This window comes from Ambystoma mexicanum, chromosome 6p (assembly GCF_040938575.1).
Source record: "Ambystoma mexicanum isolate Mex_15411 chromosome 6p, UKY_AmexF1_1, whole genome shotgun sequence".
Classification (NCBI taxonomy): Eukaryota; Metazoa; Chordata; class Amphibia; order Caudata; family Ambystomatidae; genus Ambystoma; species Ambystoma mexicanum.
This window is the reverse complement of record NC_090935.1, coordinates 1060056277-1060079086: the sequence shown is the minus strand read 5'-3', so window position 1 is coordinate 1060079086 and position 22810 is coordinate 1060056277. Positions and strand designations below refer to the sequence as shown.

The 22810-nt window shown below is 43.1% G+C and overlaps 1 protein-coding gene across 1 annotated transcript in view; it reads right to left on the bottom strand.

Moving 5' to 3' along the window:
* The window catches only part of LOC138510183 (hippocampus abundant transcript-like protein 1), a 1300033-nt gene that overhangs the window by 1148704 nt on the left and 128519 nt on the right, over positions 1-22810 (bottom strand). The gene's annotated exons all lie outside the window — the stretch shown is intronic.

Here is a 22810-nt window from a genome sequence, read left to right as displayed (position 1 = left end):
TAAAACGTTGAGGTCAGGTTTTTCAGAATTAGTTCAGTAAGCGTTCCTTCTGTACAATTAAGGACATGCGACCACTCAGGTAATTCAAAATAGTTCAACAATGGATGTAATTCTTCTCACATGAACACTGCAGCTTTCAGAATAACCGTGAGTGGCAGATTTCCATTGTTAATAGTCAGTTTAAGAAGAACAAACAACTTCCACTCGTTTAACTATACGTGAGCCACTTTGGAGCTGGTTACAGTTACCAGCAAGGCTTGTTGATTGAATCTGAACCCAGTGCTTCACTCACCGGCTTCAGGGACACTGCGGTTGCATGTTGCTCTGCTTCCACAACCACTGCTACTTCTTCGGGCTCACTTGGGACCCACACCCTTCTCCAGCACGGGTGTCTCCGGTCCGGCCACTTTAGTTGGTAGTCTCTTTTGCTCCAGAGATTCTCGGCTTGCCTTCTGCTTCTGGCCTTAGGCTTCTTTAAGGTCACAGCTCTGCAATCACAGCAACTCGGCTCACATGGGGAAAACTTCACTTCCAGCACATCTTCCTCTGCAATACAGGTTTTGCAAACACAGGTCCCTCTCTGAACTTAAAGGTGAAATCTGCTGCCTCCACCTTCCAGCGTTCCTTCTGTACCCCCACTTCCTCATGAATTGCAAGCCACATGCTTCTCCTCTGCTACTACTGCCAGCCTTCCAACTCCTGCGCCAGCTCCCTCTACCTTTCCTTTCCTGTTGGGGCCTTTTATGTCTCACGTGTTCGACAATTGGGTTCAGGTTTGAGCCATTATAGTTTTAATTGCCCGACTCCTGCAATGGCGATTAGGCTTGATTGCCTCACTACTACATCTACATGCCTCTTCAGTCCTCTTCTTTGTCTCAGTTCCAATAGGATTCTGGAGATACAGTTTATTTCAACAAAGTTAGGTTATTCCACTTCTTTATTACTTAGAAGGGTAGATTTAATTCCCTTAATATCTTTAACAGAGGGGCTGTGGATTTTAACTTTTATAGAGGAAGATGGTTTAGAGAAGACAACATGTCCACAATCTTTTGTAGTGTACCCTTGGAATTGAGGAGAGCATTTATATTGAAATACCAAAAAGAGTTTTCTTTTGCTATAGTGTGCTTTGATGTTAAAACCTTAGGGTTCACAACCTTACATTTTATAGAAGGTTGAGAGACATTAAAATGGCAATAAGCCATAACCTCTTTTGGCACAGTGGTAAGAATCTGCTTATCAGAAGAAAAATACTGTGTCTCATCCCACAGAATCTCCACACTACCCTGGGCCCCGTCTACACCCCAGTGATCCTGCCACAGTACACCACCACCAGGGTTGGGGTCAGGCAGTGTGTGCCTTCCCCTGGCCACCTGAGGAAACTTTAGGCAGAGTTTCAGTGAGGGACCCGCAGGATTCTTTACAGGAGGCTACTTCAGACATACAAACCGGCATAAGAGACAAAATAGATGACTGAATGCAGACTGGGAAAGCCTCACCTCATTTTACGGGAGGCTACTTCAGGCATGCAGACAGGCAAAATAGGGCATAGTCGTAAGACAAATGTCAAGTAGGGATGCACTGCAAAGTAGACAAAGTTAAGTTGTAACAGGCAAGTAACAGTGTGAGCATTAGGCTGAGAGTCAAGAATAAGGGGTATTGCAGACAGATTACAGAAATAGTAATAGGCAGAATGTCAAAATTGGCGTCTGTTCAGTGTATTATATAGGCTGAAACAAAAAGATCAGGTACATTGTCAGCATTTACAAGATTAGCAATGTGAAAACAGAGGAAAATCTGCATTACTCAGGGTAAGCTGCAGGTTATTGTTAGGCAAAGAGTTAAAGATGGGAAAGTTGCAGCCGTGATCAAGGGTCAATTAAGTCAGGCAAGGCGGGGCGAGGGTGAGGACTGGATGTCAAAGTGAAGGGGCTCTGCAGGCACAAAGCTGTTCCTGGGTAGGTAGTCATCACTGGCGAGCAGTGTGGAGGAGTGTTCACACGAACGGGAGAACCTGAGCGGTTGCTGCGTGGGAGCGGGTAGATTTGAAGTGGGTACAGGGGACGACAGGGTTAAAGGCGGGCAATGCATTAGTTTTTGCCTCAAGTAGACAGGAGTCGAGTCTGGGTTAGTCTTACCTTTCCAAGCTGCAGGTAATCCAGAAGCGGCGATAGGGGCAGGGTAGCACCAGCCAGAGCCAGATCTGGGTGAGGATTTCAGGCATCCAGGACAACAGAGGAAACAATGGAGTCTGCCTTTCGGACAAAGGGATTGCAGCGGATGAAGACCTGCACAGACCGGCAGAGACAGGCTTGATGGGCCTTGGAGCAGGTCCGCCTTTGCCTCCCGGCTCGGGGAAGGTTGGCCATTTGCAGGTGAAATGGGCCAATCGGGTCACCAGTAGCAGAGGGAGGTGCAGCAAAGGCAGGAGACAATTCGTTGCTTCTTGGTGTGGTGTCCACGGCAGCCATCTTTGCAGAGGGATTAGCCTCCCAGATAATGCAGGAAACTAAATGGCACCAGCTGGGAGATCAATGCAGATATCCACAGTGTGCATGGGGACTGTTGTAAAACACAGCGTTGTGGAGAGGAGGAAAGGGAGGACCCAGGCATGGGGCTGGTATGGGGCTAGAATGGGAGGGGTGTGGTGGGTTGACAGTGAGTATGATTGAGTGAGCAGAAAAGGGGACAATACCCTCCCCTGTAAAAGCAAGCGGAAATATTGAGGCTGAGTACCACAAAAGGAAATACACCAAACACGGGTTTATAAAGATTCACAGATCTTTATTCGACTGAGCAGTTTACAAAGAACAAAATCAAACAGCTATCTGGCCCTCAGTACATCAAAGTGAATACCAGCTCTTCAGTGTGAGAAGTGAGAGGTACTGGACATCTGGACATTCGGTTATTTATACAATTCAGTAATAATGTCCAGCCCCTCTGCAAGTTAATAATCCATGGTCTTGAGCTCGTGCCGAGTTCACTTATGGCTCATACAACAATATGCACACGGATTATCTTTGGTTTACATACAAACAAGTAACAATGGCAACAGTGTATTGCCGGATTAACAGTAAGCCTTAGCACATGTCCCTACACAATGCAGTTCAGCCAGTGTCCACGTTCGACATTTGCTTTGTATTGTCTTCGATGTACGTTTGTGGATGAGGCTTATTGGTGCAGACAATCCTGAGACCACAAGTCAGGCATGGGACAAGGTCTCTTTACCCAGTCCAAACATTCGGCCCGCGGACAGTCTTAACATTAACTAAGGTGCAAGGGTCAGGAAGGCTTGGTTACAAGTTGAAAGCACAGTCCACCATTTTAAAACAGTTACATTTGAACAGAAATCAAAATGGCGGATGATCCCAAAATGGCGGCGAAGTCGATCCAAAATCGGAACTTTGCAACACGGTTTTCTTCGCAGAGCGACTGGGTTTAGGCCAATATATATTAGAAAGGAGGCACGATATGATTTCCCGTTTAACACCCCCCCGCACACCTCACCCCACCCCATAATTAACAGCTGTTGGCTGCACTGATCAGACACAGTCTCGGCTCGTTCAAGTGAAGTGAGTGGGTCGCTCTCGCTCAAGTCGTCAATGGTCCTTTCCAGACTAGTACAATAAAATTGTGTCCAATTTAACAAACCCTCCTTTTGGCCTAAGTCAAGCGCTAAACTACTTCTAGTCACTTTACGAGTAACTCCACGTCTCAATGTGCATACACCCTGAATCACAATCATCAGAGATATCGATCACCATGAGGTCAGAAACAGCTGAAATTTCCTTCAACACAAATTCGTTTGTCATGTTCTCCGGGCGTGTACCTTTTGTCCTAGTGTTCCCATCGCCTGTACACAACATCCTCATAACACCGAACATATGCCAGGAAGACACTGTATACAGCAACAGAGAAACAATAGAATACCCAAAATAATCAGCAAGACTGAAAGTAGCTTCCATCCCCAAGATTGCAAGAAGTCCCAGAACCAAGCGCTAAGATCCCAGTTTCCATCGGGAACATGCACTTTTGAACTAAGGACGTGCAGATTTTGTATAGCCTTAAAGATGGTTAGGGATGAATCTGGCCCGAAAACGCAACAAGCGGACCCCACTATTTTACATACCCCACCACGCTCAGCCAGGATGACGTCTAATGCCATCCGGTTCTGAAGTGCCACGAACCTTATCGCTTTCTGTTCTAAAGTCATGTTATAGAGTATGTCAGTGGTCCGGTTGATGGTACTCTCCAGTACTCTCGCTAGTCTTCTGATATCCTCAGAGTTTAATATTTGCCCCTAAAAAGGTATGAAGGATTTAGCTACGTCACCCAGAACTTGTGCTGAAGTATCGCCATTCTCGTCCCGCCTGGACGAGCCTTAGAGATTTCTATGGTGCTTGCTATGAATACCCCGGGTAACAGAATCCCTAAATAACAGGTTCCCTGCCAATCCCTAGGTAACCATGGGAAAGCTTCATTACCGCAAACAAAGTAGACAGATTCGCCTACATACAAAGGTCTGTCCTCACTGGTCAAGTTTGCAACGTTGGCGCAGCCCTTGAAATCACTCATTGACTGAGTATCATTCCTCTGTATGCAGAAAGAAACTGAATCGGGGCTGTGGTTAACAGTGTAGGAAGTTGGCACACCTAAAAAAGAAATGCAGACCTGCCTGAAATAACTAAGAAACTCAGCCTCCCTGAATATTGATGAAGTCATGAAAACGTGCGTTAGGAGGAGAAGCTAAAGACTGGTAACAGAGCGTCTGCCTTTACATCTTTAAACATGGCATCCCTACTGCCTATACGAGCAATCTTGAAAGAAATCAGAGATTGAAAAGGACGAGACAGTCTATCAGAAGGCCTAATAGAAGCAACATTAAGCTTGCTCCTATTTGCAAAGAGTGAGCATCCCAGGGACGTTCGTTTCTCAAAATCATTCAAATTCGTTCCATCAAAGTTCCCCGAGATGCTATCATTCCATCAGCCAAAGAATAGTGCCCTTAAAGAAGCATAACATGCAGTAGTCAAAGGTAATGGATGAATATACCAGCCCAACCCCTTGTCTCCCTGTTGCGGTAAATGCAAGCAGACCCAACAATTAGACCTGTTAAAAATGGCATGTGTGGCATTCATTATGAGTAATAGTGTTATTGTGGTAACTATGTCTGCGCTGAGAGTCTCTAGGAGACAGAGTGTGCAGATGCACAAAAGGTGTAGAAACAGTAGGTACATTTTCTGTAGATAAAAGAATTTCAAACGGATGTACTTTCTTCCAAATACCAAAATCCTAAATCAATTACTATTGTGAAGCCGGTTAACAATCACAAGACAACAATATGTTTCCGGTGACCACGCATTCGATTGTTCATTATTACGATCAGGCACACAGTCACTTATTTGTTCCGTACGAGTGGGAGCGGTTGCAGGCATTGTTTCTTCAAACGAATCATTCCAGAGTTTATTTGCTGGCGATCTCCTGATCACGTGTTTTCTTAGTCCTTCCCTAACGCTAGCCAACAGAATTCCTTACGTGCAAAGGAACGGGGCGAAAAGACAAGCCCTCCGATGATTTTTCTGGTGGCACAGCCGAACCGTGCAGTAAGTCTAGCTCCGTGGACGCTGATCGTACCTTGTGACTCCTGGTACAGCGTGATCCATCAGGAAGCAACGACACGTTGTTCGCAGAAGTGGTGGATTTGTGACAGTCTCTGACAATGGTGAAAAAGGATCTGTAGGAGAGTGTGGAGATAAAGCGGCTGTTTCCCCACGCCTCACTGGCTCAGGGAGAGTCTCCGAAGCACTCTCGATGGTGCTCAGTACTTTGTGATTGCTGGGAGCAGCGCAGGTAAGGATTTCTGTGTCTTCTGTATCGTGTGGCGAAGGGAATCCTCTTGACATTCGACGCATGGATCCAATGCTTTCGTCCCGACACTCGTACGGCTGTCTGTGTGGCCAAGATACCTCTTCTAATAGTTCAGATAATGACAACTTAACCAATCCCAACTCAGGGACTTACCCATTTTGAGGAAGGGGCGGCCCCAGGGGCCGCAGAAATTTTCAGCACAGCAGGGGCCAGTACAGACAACCGCACATGCAGATACAGAATATTCCACCACAAGGCCAAGGGCATCGGGATTTCCAAACCCGCAACCGGTCCTACAGGTGGTAAATGAGGTTTTACCGATTTTTAATCTATCACCTCGGATATTGACGGAACCAGAATTAGCTGTACTCAAACGAGGCTTGTCATTTGTCCCCACACAGACACCTAGTGCCATGCAATTTACTAGCGAGATTCAACAGTTTCTGAGAAAAATCAGATTGAGGGTATTTTTTGCAGATAAGGAAAATATTTGTGACGATAATATCATCTCAGGCCTATCTAAACCCTCGTCCTTTACACCCAGTGCGGCTGACCTTCCACCAGAAGTTCTCACTTTTGAAACCCTAGTACTTAAGGAGCTGGATAAATGTCTGTCACATTCTAGAAATAACACCAGGCCTAATTTGGAGCTTGCCGAATTTCATGCTATCAACTCTCTAGCCCAGGATTCCACCATAGTGATAAAGGCAGTGGATAAGGGTGGGGGGATAGTCATTTGGGGTGCAGACTTATACGATCAGGAGGCCCTTAGACTCCTCAGCATACCAGGCCATTATCAGATCATTGCGGGTGATCCTTCTTCATCCATAAGAAAGAAAATACTTGCACTGAGTGAGAGTGGACTCCATGCAGGCTTCCTTTCCTCTAAAGACCATGATTTCATCAATTTTTCGGAAGAGAGAATTCCCCTCTTTTACATCACTCTTAAAGTCCATAAGGATGCTTCTAGACCCCCTGGCCGTCCCATTGTCTCTGGATGCAGCTCTATTTTAGAACCTATGTCCAAATACATTGACACTTTCATCAAACCATTAGCCATGGCTACCCCTACGTTTCTCTTGGACTCTAGGGATGTCATTAATTTGATCGAAGCACGACCCTTTGACGCCTCTACCCAAATTTTGGTTTCCTTAGACATTGAGGCACTTTATACTAATATCCCCCAAGATAAAGCTGTCTCTAGCCTACGTACCATGCTAGATAGAAGGCCCCTCCCTCATGCTGTTCCCACTGACTTCTTATCTGACTGTGCCGAATTGGTTTTGTCAAACAGCTTCTTTAAGTTTAAAGATACTTTTTATCTGCAAACTAAGGGTACAGCTATGGGCTGTACCTTTGCTCCTAACTTGGCCATCATTTTCATGTTCCTGTTTGAAGAGAATTACATACTTAACACCACCAATCCATTTGCCCAACATATCAAATTGTACCGTCGGTACATAGATGATATCTTGCTGCTTTGGGAAGGAGATTCTGCCACATTGGACAGATTTATGTTTTGGCTCAATCAGGTGGATTCCAATTTAAAATTCACGTTCGAATTTTCCACCTCTAGTATTGCCTTTCTCGACTTATCCATCTACGTCGAGGAAGGTTACCTACACACAGAACTGTATAGAGAACCATCTGAACGCAATACCACCTTACAATTTCAGAGCCAACAGCCCAAGAGTTTATTACCCAACTTACCGTATAGCATGTTTCTACGGCTACGGCGCAATTGCACTAATATTTCCCAGTTCAATAAGCATGCAGACATATTACAAGCGAGGCTGCTACTCCGTGGGTACCCCAAAAAACTTATCAAACACTCTAGAAAAAGAGTGCGCTACACCAACCGTGATGCTGTGCTCATTGCACAACCCAAAATTATAGAGAGTGAACAGGTTGTTTGTGTTTCTACTTTTTGCAAGTTCAGTGAGCCTATCAAGGGTATTATCCTCAAGAATTGGAGGATTCTGAATTCCGCTGACATTAATCTAAAAAAGCCCCTGTTTGCATTTAGAAAAGGGAAAAGTCTGGCTCAGAAGCTCACTCAAGCTAACAGATTGCTGCTTCGACATCATGTGGTAGGGGTGTCAATTTACAACCTGTGGTAGGGCACTATCCCTGCACTACGTGCACGGCCTGCACATTTTCTAAAAAAACCACACACTTTGTGAATGAAAGTAGACATTGGGACCTCCGTACCTTCACTACTTGCAAAAGTAAGAACGTGGTGTACGCCATACAATGCCCGTGTAACTTGCTTTATATAGGCAAGACCTCGAGGGAGATACATGTGCAGATCAATGAACATCGCTCAAAGATCAGGATGCGTTGTCTTACTGCTCCCATGGTACCCCATTTTTTAGAGAGGGGCCATGACGCAGACTCATTAAGATGGTTCTGTCTTGAAAAAATTTCAGATAACGGCCCTGTACAAACTACCAACAAACTGGCATACAAAGAGCAAATGTGGATTTTTAATCTGAGGACCTTACAAAAAGGGCTCAATTCCATGGAAACATGGGAGTTTAACTTGGGATAGCCATCATATCTCTAAGGCTACTGCCTTTGGTTATCTGGCTCTACACAGGCCCAACCCTGGTAGATGCGGCTGTTTGCTACCCCCATCTACTTATCCAGCTGCATTGTATATGGTTGCACATACCAGCTACAGCTGCCATCCCCGATTCTAGACACAGGTGGGCTTTTTCAGCTATTTTACTTTACTGCACCTAGCAACCTTACATGTATCACATGGGCTGTCCTTGTAGTTTGGTTTGTGCATATCAGCACATCTCGCCATTCCTGTTCCCAATTTATGTATGATTCATTCTCCTGGTCACTGGTCACATTGTGGCGGTTCCCTAATTGTGCTCAAGGACATTTGGCTCCCTCTCTATTTCCACGGGCTTCTCCCCTCACTTGATTTACTGATGGTTTCTCTCCATTTGATTGCATTTATTCCCCCGCCGCAGCCGTCTTCTCCACTGGTACTTTAGACCAGTCCTCTTTCTGTTTCCATGCCGGGCGGGCCTCTTGCTTGCACGCTATGATTGCGTATCATTACGCTACTTAGCGCCATCACGTGCCCTGCCTTGGTCATGTGATGCACATCGCGCAGAGCTTCCATTCAGTGCTGCTTGCGCACGGCGCTGCTTGTAGGACGAGACAGTGGCGTCCTTCGTTAGCGGGCTGCTTGCAAATGGATACAGCCTTCTGATCCTCGATTCCAGCGCGCCCTGGTCCTGGTAAGTTCAGCTTCTTACCGTATAACCCTTTGCTAATTTATGCTATTAGGCTGCATTTCACATGGCTTTTACCATATACACGCTGATCCTTGGGGGCTTCGTTATTATGAGGCTAGCTGCAGTGCGTGTTGTTAATTATTTACATGGGCTCTTGGGCCCACATCTATCTCAATAGGGTCTTCACATATCTTGCTGGACTGGCTATACCATTAGCCTTCCACCATGCCCTTTGGCTCCGGTCATGGACAGTTGGCAGTTCCCTGTCTGTCCCCCCCTTTTCTCCCATGAGCCCAACCTCAGGGATACCTTTTCGCTGATTGTGCTGTTACTGACACGCCTGGACTCTCATCCTTCAGCTCACAACAAGGGCATGGGGCCCTGCTATAGATTTAAAGTTTGTTCCATTTCTCTATATTGTCCCAGCAGTGTATTGTTAGCCTCACTTTTGTGGACATAGTTTGAAATAATTACACCGTTTGGTTTACAGCTACCCCAAGCCTCCCAAATTGCCAAGATCATCTTGCCTGCCTCCCGTGCCCAGCAGGTCCTTGCATCGCTACCCACCAATATGGGCAACATTAATTCTAGCCCTCTTGCTCTGACAGGTAATCACTTACTTTTGTCGAGACATTACATACTGGCCTTTGTCTTGTTTTCCTTTGGCCTTACTGTACCTTCTCCACTTTTCAGCCCATGGATAGTCCTAGCTCCTTGCAGGACTTTTTCTCCAGCACTGATATCCTGGTCATTTACTGTGCCAGCGTCTGGCTCATTGCGTGAGGTCAGTTTTGCCCATTACCTACTTGTTTCCTACCATATGGTGCCTTGGCCCTCTTGGGGATTCAGTTCTACCCACAGACTTGGTAATCAGGCCTCCTTTCCCTCTGGCTCTCCCGTGGTTTTTTACTCATTGCTCCTGTAGTCTGTATGGAGTTGTGACCCCTGTGTTTGGGTATCTATTTATAGCTCAGTGTCTGGGATCTTCTCTTGAGTCTATCCATTTACCCAGAACCTGATTTATTTTCTCTCTTCTCACTTGGTTTATAATAGGTGGCACATGGTGGGTACATAATTCTATATCTTAAGTCTTGAGTTTGTTTTCTGAGGTGGGGCACTGCTGCATATTTATGCAGTAATGCTCTTCTCTTGCAGTTTTCTGTTCCATGCCTCCTGATGAAGACGTTGTACAATAGACACCATGTCGAAACCGGTTGAGTTTTGTCTACAAGGGATGTGGTCCTTACCACATGTTCATCTTTAGATCTGCCCTTGCGATAGATTTTTTTAATAACTTTTTTCTATTGTAGGTTCTTCTGCTCTTATAAAAACCAAAAAAATTACTAAAATTATTAGATGGGTTGTGAGGATGGTGCTCGCTCCCCAGTATGAATGAACTTTGTCGTTTTTTAGCCAATGTTGTCTGGATGATTGTCACGCTGAATGTTGGTTGGTTTGAATGCTGCACTATGAATGGTTTGGATGTTGGACTAATTTTTAGCCATGTTTTATATGTTCCTCCATTGTTGTGATATGAAATAACATGCTCTTTAAAGTATTGTGTCATTAACTGATTATTTTTCTAATTTTTGTATAATGATTAAATAAATTTGATACTATTTGTAAGCAACACAGTTTTGTTTCTCTGGACAATTTTTCAGGACTGTTGTAGTACAATAATACTCTGGTCCAGAGTATAGAGTTTCCCTGCTCTCTTCTGCTTTTGTAGTGTGTGGCCAAGAGGACCTGATGTGGGCCCCTCCAACGCGGTGCGAGACAGGATGCGCTTTCAAATGATTTGATCAGCACCCAGCTTCCAGGCCGTATGCTGTGACCTGGGCCCTCGTACTTGACGGGGAGGGCTTCATGAACCTGTTGATAAATCAAATACAGATTTTTAGTTAACCGGTCACAGTAATCTGAAAGAAGTACATGTTCAATGTCGCGCAAAGATCTCGGGTTAGGCAGATTCCAAATGTTAGCTGGCCTACCCATTACCACCTCAAATGGAGAGAGCCCAGTCTTAGTCTGTGGGGTTCTCATTAATAATAACACGATCAGTAAGGCGTCCAGCCATTTCAATTGGTGCCGCAAGACGTTTTAGCGAGCTTGTTCTTTATGATGCCGTTGTGTCTCTCTACCAAACCAGCACTTTGAGCATGTCTAGCCGACTGGAACCGTTTATCGATCTGTAATCCCGCTCATATTTACAGAATTACAGCAGCGATAAAATGTGGACCATTGTCCGACCAGATGACTCTTGGCAAACCAAACCTAGGAAAATATTCCTTGAGCGTGGTTTTCGCCGTTGTCATTGCTGTGGCATCTTTAACAGGAAAGGCTTCAATCCATTTACTAAAAGGCACAGATAACAACTAGTACATATTTGTAATTATTGCAATGCTCCATTTCAATGAAATCAAAGTGTATAACCTCGAAGGGGACAGAAGGTGGACCAAAGCTACCCCTTGGAGTCGATGTGCCCTTTCCCATATTATGCTGTAGACAGATCATACAACTCTGAAAAAAACGTTCAGCTATTTTGAAGATTTTATCATTCACCCAGACATTTTGTAACATTCTAGTAACCTTCCTCGCACAGATGTGGGTGGGGCGATGAGCCATTGTGACCATCATTGTAATGTACGCATCTGGCAGCAACCATTGTCCCTCAAACTTGTCCACCCAACACCCGTCATCATCCAATCTTGCCAAACCTCAGCCCATCGTTTTGATTCTTCTAATGTGGCATCTGCTTGAATACTCTTTACAGATTCGATACCCTCATCCAAAGAACAAACATTTGTGGCTTCCCTTTAAGTATACATTTCTGAATAGAGATCAGTGGCAGTCTGTTTGGCTATCTGGTCAGCAAAAGCGTTCCCTTTTCCCACATCTATGACTTTCTGATGCGCTGCGCATTTCATGATTGCTAACTGAGTGGGGGGTGCAAGCGCTGAGTGTAATCATACTATCAAGGAGCCATATTGGATCTTAGTTCCATGTGAGGTCAAGAAACCTCGTTCTGCCCAAAGTCTACCGAAGATGTGAACCACCCCAAAAGCATACCATCATTATATATATTTACTCTAAGCCCTTCAGAAAGTTCACAAGCTCGGTTCAATGCTATAATCTTTGCAGCCTGCACAGAGTTGTGTGATTCTTTTGGTTTCCACAATCATGCTCAATGTGGTGATTACATAAGCAGACGTGGATGTACCATCTGGAAGTTTGAAGCAGGAGCCATCACAAAACAGCTCCCCTTGTGGATTGTTCAAAGGAGTATCTTTCAAATAGATTCTGCCTTTAGTCTCTTGCTCTGTGGTGTAAAGGCAGTCATGTGACGCTTCGTCACTTCAAGCAGTACCTTGCGGGAAAGGTAAAAGTTCAGCCGGATTCAGAACGCAACACCTCTGAATTTTAATGTGCGGAGCAAACAAGAACAATTTGTATCTCGTTAATTGTGTGGAGGTGAGGTGTTGCGTTTGTGTTCTGTTTAATAGAACATCTACAGAGTGAGGTACCATCAGGCTTAAAGCAAGGCCTAGGACCATACCCTCGCTCTGTTTTACAGACGCAGCAGCAGCAGCAGTGACAGCGCTCAAACTTCTTGGCAAAACTCATGCAACAGGATCAAGGGCGGAAGAAAAGTAGCCGCACGGCCTATTCTTCCCTCCATGTTCCTGCGTTAATACAGCCAAAGCACATCCATTACGTTCATGTCATGCACATACAACACGAAGGCCTTTTCATAATTTGGTGTGCCCAAAACTGGTGCTGAACACAGTGCAGTCTTGAGCAAATCAAACGCTTGCTGGTGTTCCAAGTTCCACGGCAATGGCAAAGAAATGCCCTTCTTTGTCAAAGCCAACATTGATTTAATAATTAATGAGAAGTTCGGGATCCACTGCCTACTGTAAGAAGCCATTCCTATCAAGGCTCTGACTTCCTTCTGTGTATTTGGGACAGACATGCTAGAAATTATTTTTATCCGCTCAGGCGTCAACCTTCTTCCCTTCTTTGACAGGAGATAGCCTAAATAGGCGAACTCCTGTCGACAATACTGAAACTTTTTGAGTGAAGCTTTGTGTCCATGTTTTGCTAGGTGAAAAAGCAACAACACGGTGCCCTCCTTACAGGCACTCTCTGAGTAAGCAGCTAAAAGTAGATTATCTACATATTGAAGCAATGTACAAGTGGTAGGCAACTCGAGTGTGTCAAGCTGCTCCTTCAAAGCCCTACTATAGATGCTCCGACTTTCCGTGTAACCTTGCAGCGCACGGGTGAATGTAAACGAGCGTCCCCCTAAGGTGAACGCGAACAGGTATCTGCTATCCTTGTGTATAGGAATACTAAAGAAAGCATTCTTAAGATCTACAACACTAAAGTGAGTAGCAGAAGCAGGGGTCATGGTTAGTATTGTCGTCACATCAGGCACAATAGGAAATTGTGGAGCAACAATCTTATTAATGGCACGTAAATCAATGATGAAACGAAAAGGAATTGCATTATCGCCTTTCTTGTACACAGGCAAAAATCGGACTATTGCATAAACTACCTGCAATTTCCTCAATTACCCCACGATGTACAAAATCAGAGACTATGCATTTCAAAGCTTGTTCACCATCAACCGAAATCTAACACTGGGGAATACGAGGCAACTTTATTCCACATTTCAAAATGATCTTAACAGGCTCAATTTGTAGAACACTGACATCATTGTCATCAATTGCCCACAAACACTGCGGAACATCACTAAATTCCGGCAGCAAAGGTCTAGTCAAGAACTGAGAGACAGAAAGTTGCTGTGGTGAAATCGTCAAACGCACTGCATCCGAAGAACAATGAATTACTGCATTTAATTCCTTCAACAGATTCAACCCCAACAAATTCTCTCCACAGTTCGTAGTCAAAAGAAATTGACAGTGGTCGTGAATGGACCCATGTAATCGGTACCGGCGAAGAAACCGGACAAACTACTGACGTACCCGAAAACCCTACAGAAACATTGGTGTGCCCTGACAGTGGAATGTTTGGAACCAGAGAATGGTCAATAGAACACTTCTGTGCTGCTGTATCCATCAAGAATAGATGTTTCCTATTTCCCACTATCATCTCAACGTAGGGACCTTTCGGATTAACAGGAATAGGCGTCAGTTCCTGCTTCGGGCAATCTTAGCGAAACAGAATGTCATCAAAAGGAAGTTCTTCAGAGAGATATGCAGCAGAAGGATGATCAAAAATGTTTCTATTATCCACATTTGGTGACTGATTAATCTGTGAAAAAGGTGGTGAATTTTGAGAAAACTGACTTCTACCAGGACCCCCTGGCCCAGGGCGGCCTCTGGATAGTCTACCCATGTTACCAAATGCATTATTCGACCTCTGCTGGAGGATCGGGCATTGTGCACGCCAATGACCCACTTGTCTGCAATAAGCACATTGGTTCACGTTTACAGGACCCAACGGCACATTTCCCTGTGGAGTATACTGCCCCCCCAATTTGTGAAGTACCCCCTCTAGGGTCTCTAACAATTTGCTGTAATAGTACCTTAGTTTTCAGGTCTCCCTTTCTTTTTTCAATTCTTTCCTTTTTGTTATTGACACGGTTCTCATAGTACTGAGCCATATGCAATACTTCAGACTGAGTCTTCAGACATTGTGATTGGATGGCAGGCAACAATCCACGGACAAATTTGTCCACAAATAGTCGTTTTCCAGACTCTGTGCTCAAATCTAATCCACTGAAATCTGAAAACACTTGTTCGAACCAATTAAAGAATTCGGTAGCACCCTCAGTAAGTTTGTCCCAAATAATCCTTCTTTCAGGAATTATGGCTTTTAGTTTTGTCACTATTCTATCAGGCAAAGTCAGTATTACCTTTGGCGATCTCTCGCCAGCTGGCCTTTCTCTATCTAATAGAACTATATTAACCCATGTGTCTCCTAACCCTGGTACATCGTCTACCGTCCTAATTTGTTTCCACAAATCAACAGGTAGGAGCACGGGAAATAATATCGCTCAGAGTAAATACTGATGACTGCAAGACAGATTCTATCTCTTTATAGAGCCCTGTCGGATTCTTCCTAATATCGGGAATGGATTGTTTAATAGTGTTCACTTCCTGTCTTGAGAACGGGACGTGAACAAACTGCAACACATAATGTGCAGGAATTCCATAGGCAGCTGCACCCGTTCCGGCATTAGCTGGAACCCACTTTTGGGACAAATGTCAGAGGAACCTCTCTCATAGGCAACTGAGAGATGGGAAACTCTGAACGCTTACTGAACAACAGAGCTAAATCGAGCGCTAAAGCAGCTGAAGAAGTGTCAGACGAAAAAGCGCTCTTGTAGATATTCAATAATTCTGCAGGACAACAAATCTTTCTTTTTTATGCATTCATCCTGCAGGTATTCTACCATTACCTGTATCACTTTCCTCTGCATTTCTGGCATATACTGACTGTACGTGTCATATACTTCTACGGGAGATATCGACATGTCTGAAATCCACCTAATCACATCCTTTGTGCAAATCCGCTTTTCCTCACTTATCGACTTACAACAAGGAAGGAACCGTTTCTGTACAAACATAACGCCCAAACTATCACCATCAATTTCTTCATTCCGTACACTTTCTAACTCCCTTCTATACTCAAAAACCCTCTCGACATGCTCATGTACTTTCTCCGCAGTATCTCTTGAATATGATAAAACATTCAGATCCCTCAACCCTTGTGGGAGATCTATATCATCTAATCTGTTCCACATTAAAATACTGAATTCCCAACCCTTCAATGAAAAAGTTTTTCTCAGGAAAACTGTCTAGATTAGAGAGTGTGGGAAAACATCAGCTTGTTCACCCCTCTACATGCATTGCTTGGCCCATGGAGTCAAATCGTGCTTTCTCTCTTTGGACACAGTATTACGAGTTAGAATCTTTGATCCCGCTCCCTTATCAACTACAAGTGGGACAGAACCACTTGGAAGAGAAAGAGTAGACAAATCTTGTATATTCGGTAACAAAGGTGCTATCACTGGTGTAGGAGACAAATCTACCAAACCCGTAACAGTAGGCAAAGGCGGAGGTGCAGGTGGAGGAGCAACGATAGGAGGATGAAAAACAACTGGAGGAAGAGAAACATTAGGAAGAACGATAGGAGGAGCCGGGATTACTACGGGTTGAGGAACAACAGCAGGAAAAGGTAAAACCACAAGAATAGGTACATACGGAGGTGCCGCAGTAGCACCAGGCCTTCGTTCATTTAGAAGTTTATCAATTAGCTCATCAGATAAATGAAAGTCTTTAGATGGATAGATTTTCTGAAGACCAAGTGAAAAAGCCCTATCCATCATATTTCTAACTGACTCAGACTGTTTATTTTGTTCGTATAACAATGCTTTTTCGGTGTTGGACATATGACGGCGCGCATGTTTTTCTCTACTTTTAAGTTGCCGCATAGCTTCTTTTTTCCAATTCTGTAATACATCAAATGCTGGAGGGCTAGCCTTTTTCTTTAATATAGACTCTAAATATTCTGTACAAGGAATTTCAAAACTACCATTGGTTGGCCACTGAAGTTCGGAAGCATGTTTAGTTTGTCTGTGCCAAATATCATTAAACACTATACTACCAATGCCGTGCTTACAGTATGTAGTACATGCCGGAGTCCCCTCCATTGGCGCCAGTAGGCCAAATTCCAAAGATTGTCTGTCACTGCGGAATAACGCCCTGAAGCAGGCAGACAATTTCCCAGGCATAACAGATTACCGGTGTTACTTGGTCAATAATTGTACTCGCGAGTGCAATGCCCCAAAACAAATTATCAGGAGACTTAAGAATCGGGTCACGACTCACTTGATCAAAGAACTAAGGAGGTCCGATCGGATATCTAAGGACACAAAGGACCCATGTAGTTGGTGATTTTGGCAAAACTGCCCGCCTCAATATATGGACCCTCGTCAAGATGCTGTCTCGGACCGTGGGCTCACCGTCCAGGGATTGGGTCATGCAGTACTGTTGAGGTATCGCTTCTCATCCAAGAAAGGGGTCCCCTTTTTCACCGTCCAATCCCGGTCCGATAGACGCTTCAACCTTCAACGAGATGGCATCAATCTTGAGGGTCCCTATTCGGGCGCCATCTGTAAAAGCAAGCGGAAATATCGAGGCTGAGTACCACAAAAGGAAATACACCAAACACGGGCTTAAAAAGATTCACAGATCTTTATTCGACTGCGCAGTTTACAAAGAACAAAATCAGATAGCTATCTGGCCCTCAGTACATCACAGTGAATACCAGCCCTTCAGTGTGAGAAGTGAGAGGTACTGGACATCTGGACATTCGGTTATTTATACAATTCAGTAATAATGGCAACAGTTGCCTCGGAAGGCCAGCAAAGCTGGAAAGAGATATCTAAGATAAGGAATACGTCGGAGGACACAATCCCTTCGAATGACGCATGTTTTCTCTTAATTCTCTGTATTGGAAATGTTGCCAAAGGTTGACATTTCCTATGCTGCCAACAGTTTTACGGCATAGTTCACTTCATCTATTAGTAGCATTTTCATTTGTTTTAATACTCTGCGTAGTTCCATTGCAGCTTCTGTAGAAAGTTTGTAATATTCTAATTTGTTTTGGTGTTCTACTGGAAGGAGTAGTAATCGGTGTAAAGTGACACCGCCTATGTTGTAGGCAGCTAAACCTGTGGGGGCAGTTACAACAGCTGACAGTTTATTGTTTGTCAATTGTTGAAGGAACTTGCTGATGATTTTGATTAAGAATGTTTTGCCTGAACCAGCTTCACCACTGATTTACAGCAGTATAGGTTAGTAATTTTGGCAGGTACATTCTTTATTTTCGTGTTGTACACCATGTGCAATTTCTCTTGTTACTTCTTCAAAAATGGTGCGCTGGTCTTTGTTAAGTTTTGATTGTAGTACAGTGAAGTCTTCTGTATCTTCTTCATAGTGACACATGGTGTTTTCTACTTCCGTCATAGCTAATTCTGCCTCATTTGCTATTAGTGGCTGTCCTAGTGGTTTTTGGCTTCCTGTTACAGAAGGATGACTACTGTCGGAAGTGTCCTTATCCAGTTGGGCCTGGAGTTCTTCTTCGTGTTGCTGTTTATTGTGCAACATTGTTTTGTACTGCGTAAAATTAACATTGGTGATAGTGCTTTCATTTGCTTTGAAAGCGTCTTCATAGCAGTCATAGTTATCTAGTATCTCTTCCTCTTTTCTCCATGGTTTAAAAAGTTGTAGCAAGGACATGTAATATAGTTCTTTCTGTTGAGGAGTTTTTAATGACAATTTGACATGATTAATTAAGCTTCGTTTGGTAAGTTTCACTAAGCTGCCTTAACAATCTGTCACTCTATATCTACCTTTGTTTTCATCAGGTTTTATGTTATTTTTGTATGCAAAGTTTTGGACTATGTGGTATAGACACATGGTTTCCAAAGTGGTACTCCTGTTCGAGTAGTATGTGTATAGTAAATTGTGTTTCAAAATGTCTTGGCTGTTGGGATCATTTTTGGCTATTGTTTCTATGTCCTCATATGATTTGAGAACTCTTTCTAGATTTAGCAGGACCAAGACTTAGCCATACTATATTTTCTGATGTTCCATACAAAGCAGTACTGGTTAAACAATCTGCAGCTTCATAGGCGCCACATTCTCTATGAGAGAGCATTTTTATGCCTATGATGTACAATTTCTGAGATAGTGTTTTGTCTGATGATAGTTCATTCCAGAGGTCTTGAAGCTCTGTTTTTTCAGCTTTTGTTAAGTAGGCTGTAACATATTGTGCAACTGCAGTGGAATTGTCTGCAATGTACTGCACATCTATGTTTGCATTCCATAAGAGGGCAATGATTGCATTGTAATCATTGATATATTTGTATTCTTCTGTTCTTTTTATGTAATACGTGTTCTTGGGTGATTTACCTTTAACACTATGTCAAACTGAAGACATGAAGTTGTTCACTTCACCTGTTTCTGTAACTGGTCTAGGGAAACCAAAGCGGCATTTGGTGTAGTATTTCCCTTTGTTTTTGTATTTGTGACGACAATATTTGCCACATTTGTGCTTTTGAAATGGTACAATTTGTCCATGAAGGTCACTATGTCTCGTTTGTGAAGGGATTTCACAAGTGACTTATTTTTGGATGAATTGCAAAACAGTGGCATCACTGTCCTGACCAAATTTAGGTGCACCTTTAATCCATAAAAGCATGTGGATATGTGGTGCTCCTCTGGCTTGGTATTCTTTTCTCCAAAAGAAGTGTTGCACTTCTCCCAAGGGAGGAACAGTTTTATTACAAATAAAGTGTAGCATAGCAATGAAACGATGGTGGAAATATCTTGAAACATTAACAGGATCTACAGAGCAAAGTTCTCCAGGTTTTGGTATATCTATGTTGGTTTTGTTGTTGTTTGATATGCGTAGGAAATCCTGTAAATCGTCCCATGCATATTCTGCCCAACTTAATGTAACAAACCAAGTGGGTGGTCCAAGGTTTCTGATCATACAACGTACATCTCCGTGACGTCGGAATCAGTATTCTTTCGTACCACGCATGTTTGCAAACAGATTTGTTATGCTTGATTGTAAAAAGTCATATTTTTCTTGCACTTTTTGTATTAATTGCGTAGCTGTCATATCTTGAAAGTGGGTTCCAGATTTCAATATGTGTGCAACTCCGTAACATAGGGTTGCTAGTTCACTTTCAAGGAGTAGGTGGAATATGTATTACACAGTTTGTCTAAATCTGGGATCTTCAGAATACATTCGTGATGAGCGGTATTCTGATGCTGTTATCTGAGTGGGTCTATCATCGTACCATCCTCCTTTGCCAGTAGAAAAATGGTAGTGGAAAAGCACGTGCTTCTATGCTGTTTTCCCATATGCTCATTGGTGAACCTTTGGTTTGTCGCATTTTAAGTTTCTAGTGCCTCATCTATGCTTTCATTAGAGTGCAATGGATTAATTGTATGATGGTCCAAAAGAGTGGATACTGCAGCAGGATCCAGAAGTTCAAATTGACCAGTTTCTGATGACTCTTGAATTATTTCAGTTGTTTCCCTTAAGCCTTCTTCAATATTTATTTCTCTGTAGTATTCATTATCGTCTTTCAGATATTGCAAGGCTTGTCTAACTTTATGTAAGTCCACGAGTTGTTGCCACATTTGTTTGTCTTTTGTTGGTACACCATTTACTAAGACAACATCATGCTCATTGCACCTAGAAACTTACCAAATGCGACAAATGTGACTCCATTTACCTACACAGATATTTAAGAAGTTATTTTTGTTCACATTCCGTTTATTGAGAAGTTTCTTTGTAGTTTAGTACTTAGTTTTGTTAGTGGTTTCATCCTGTTTAAAACAAAAATAAATAACTTCCTTTTGAGAAGGATTGCACTGTCTACAAGAGCTTCTAGGATTCATTTTCTACGGTAGATTTTAAGGGTTGTGGATGATTTCGCTCCTGTTCTTATTAGATTCTGAAGGACTGTCGTGGAACATTTTTGCTAAAATACTTTTTTTAGTATGGTTTCTTGCTAGTATATGGGGATTTATAGGAGCAGTGTTAGCAGTAGTGGTAGCCAAATTCTGTTTCACATTTTGATAGATGAGGCAAAGTTTCTGTAGTTGAAGCTTCTTTTGTTTCGCTAAATGACTGCATTAGCTGTTTTGTTTGAACGTTTTGTACAAATTCTGGTAGAGATGGATGCTTATTTTGGACACTTATTTTCATTTGCTCTATTTCTGCGTTGCTTTCTACAGACTTGCTTTGTGGTAGGCATTCTGTGGGGTCTGTTAAAAAAAATAAGGTATGGGTTGGTCTCTTTTACAATGTATGTGTGCTGTGTGCATGCGTGTATGAGTTTGATGGGGAAGTTCTTTGTGGTGGTGTGTGAATGTGCATTGGGCAGTTACAATGAGTTGGGAAGGCTACTTTTCTGTTTGTGTTACTAAACTCTGGTTCAGATGAGAGTAGAAAGTGAGCTAGTGGTGAGGAGAAGCATTAATAGTAATCGTAATGGTATGAAATTAAAACAGTTAATTGTTTTGTAGTACTAACATTCTAAGGCTGGAGTATGTTATTTGTGTTCCAAAAAAACGGGGATTTGTGTGCCATTCTGCCTGTTAATTTCGGTTTACTAAATGGGGATTTGTGAGCAGAATGGTTCAGAAATCGATGTTTTGTTTTTTTGCGCAAATTACATGAATGAACCACAGTCTCTTTGAGGAAAAGTAAGAATATAAAAAAGGTAGTATTCTACTTACTTTTTTTTTTGTGGAATGAGCAGGTTTCTTCGGATATGTGGTTTGTAGTTTAGATGCTGTTGATTTTCAGGAGAGTGGTCTTCACTGCAATTGTAAAAGGAAGAGGTTAGTACTTTTGTGTGTTTATAGCACTGATGTTAATGTACACGTTAACTTTTATGTTTTTGTGGTTGTATTCTCGTTTGATATCTGAATATAGTGTATGCACGCATTATGTGCAGCTTTTATATGTTATTTGCAGTATGTTAGTTCAACCTGCTTCGCAAATGAGTACAATTTTAAGTTCATGAAATTCCCTTGTTGTTTTGCAGCTGTGTTGTAGATAGCAGAGAGGTTTGGAAGTGATAGTTCATTGTAGTAGATAGTAGATGGGAAAAATTTGAATACATTCATATTATAACTACACATGCGACGATCGGGAGCACCTGAGAGGGAGATTTCACCACAGCAATCGGGAACGTTTATTTTTTTCATACGATCGCATTGGGATTAGCATTAATTTAGGCGGGAGACACTAAAAAATGGTGACATTTTTTAATGAAAAAAACAAAATCGAGCTTCGCGCATAAATCGAGAGGGTTGGCATGTATATATGTATGTATAGGTTATGGGGGAGATGGTAAAAAGTAGTGCGATTTTTCAATGAAAAACAGGAGTCTTGCGCTTAAAGGGGGAGCGTTGGCATGTATGTATTGGCTATGCAGATTTAGTGGCATTACTTTGTTTATATGGATTCATACGAGTTGTACATGTACTCTGAATAAAATATGCATACCTGTACTTTGTAACCATGCATGTGGATATGCATGGAGCTGTAAGTAGAAATCTTCGAGACTTGCACAGTAGTTTTTGTAGTAGGTGCTTTCCAATGATATGAGACTTGTATTCAGAGTGATCAACAGTACATTCGAAGTGCAGAACTCTGATGATGGAGTTAGATGTAGAGGTCTTGGATGTGATTGGTGGATGGTTGTGGGACTGCTTAGCTGTGTCCAATGAGGGAATGGATTCGCGAGTGATGTGGAAAGGGTAGAAGGGCTGGCTAAACTTTTTGTGCCGCGTGGACGCAGAGCCTGCCCGCGGTAGGGCGTGCCACATACACGGTTTTACAGCAAATCCAGCATGGAAAGGGGACAGTAGGGATCAGCCAGTCAGATGTTGACGTTGTTGATTTGTGTAGAGAGTGTTTGTAGTGAAGATGGCAGAGGTGGAGACAGTCAGGGTGTTGGTGCTCGGAGATAGGTTTGCCCATGGTTTACAGCACTATTTTCAATGCAGGCATGTGGCAAACAATTTCGATGTTAGAGAAGTGGAGGTGGTGTGGAGCGCAGCGACTGACTGCAATGTAGAGGCAATTCTCCAAGTTTGCAGAGATATGCATAGGATGAACAGTCCCCA